Below are 1,599 nucleotides of genomic sequence, written 5' to 3'. Positions count from 1 at the left end.
GGCACGGAAGCAGCCGCTAAGCCAAGTTAGCTAAACTTTCTCTTGCATCCCTTGACTTCTCAAGTTACAGCTTGAAATGTCCTTAAAGGGAAAAAGACAGGCAGTAGGCAGATGTCTTTCTAACTGGGGTAGGATGGCGGGGCTCTGTTGCAGGGTCATATTCCGTTCAGTGTTCACTATTTTGCGCCAATTTCTTTATGGTCTTTTGCAAAGAGATTTAGAAGTCAACGGATGCCTTCCAATTGTTAAACGAGTTTTCTTTATAATGTTCCAGGTCCATCCAGAACTATTCACTCCACCCAGGCAAGCTGGGATTCCTGTGGCACTTGAAACTCCCGTTTACTCTGATGGAAGATCCTTTATATGATGGACTAAGCCACTGATATTGTGACAGTGCGACTAGACAGTGATAGTCCAGGTTTCCTTTGGAATAACTTTCCAGGATGAAAACTTTATTTGGACTCATATTTTCCCCTTCCCCACCACCATTTCTCAACCTGTATAGGGATTCCTTCTTCCACATCTACAACTTTTTGGGTGCACAATTAAGGAACTGTTGAGTGCAGAGAAGGATGGACAGAGCTTACAAGCTAAATGTCATAAAGAATAGTTAAATGAACTTTATGTGTTTAAATTAAAGAAGAGAAGGCTAAGGGTTAGAAGTGCAGCATTTGACTGCATGAAGGAATATTAGAGGGCAGAGGGAGTAGACTCTATAGCACCTGGAGGTAAAACCAGAACCTATGGTGGAAGCTTTACAGTGAGAACTAAATTTAAATCAGTGTTTCTCAACCTTGACAGTTTGAGAATGTGTGCAAGCATGCTGGATGGAACATTATGGAAGCTGAGGTCCCCATTCCTTCAGGTTCACAAGGTTGAGAAACACTGATTTGAAGCAAAGAGGAACTATAAGAATTCCTGACATTCAGAGGCAGTGAAAGAGCTAGTCTTCTGAAGTTCTATGCCCAGTAAAGATTTGGACAGCCATTTGTCTACGATGGTATGAGGATTCTTGCACTTGTCAGGGAGTTGGATTAGAGACTTTCAAGGTGCCTTCAAACCCCATGATTCAGTATATTAATGAGTGCAACCCAATCCAACCCACTGTAGAAAGAAATGGCATCCATGAATAATCCAAAATATATAAATAAATTAAAAAACAAAACAACTTTAAATTTAAAATGGCTCTTCCTAGTAATTTTGGGTGGAGGGTGCTGAAAAATAAAGTAGGCTTCCAAAAGATTGATTTGTAGAGTAGAGCAGAGTCAAGCACAGTAGAATTCTTTATTGGCCAGTGGTGGGTTTCAATTTTTTAAAGAACCTATTCTGTGGGTGTGGCCTATTTTTTGGACGTGGCTTGGCAGTCATGTGACCGGGTGGGTATGGACAACTTGACATCACTCATGCACACTCAGTCACATGACCACCACCCCCAAGCCATGTGGCAAAAGAATTTGGGACTCCTATGAGTGGGGTGAAGAGAGGGGAAAACCTTCCAAAAATAGACAACTGTAGGATTAAGGGCTGAAATTAAGAAGATCGGAGAAGGCAGGACAGAGGGGAATCCAGTATAAAGCTATTACACGCTGGGGAAAAAAC

This window comes from Thamnophis sirtalis, unplaced genomic scaffold (genome assembly GCF_051295495.1).
Source record: "Thamnophis sirtalis isolate CommonGarterSnake01/CBP01778 unplaced genomic scaffold, rThaSir2_p1.2 scaffold_9, whole genome shotgun sequence".
NCBI lineage: Eukaryota > Metazoa > Chordata > Lepidosauria > Squamata > Natricidae > Thamnophis > Thamnophis sirtalis.
Note: the sequence above shows the minus strand (reverse complement) of the source record.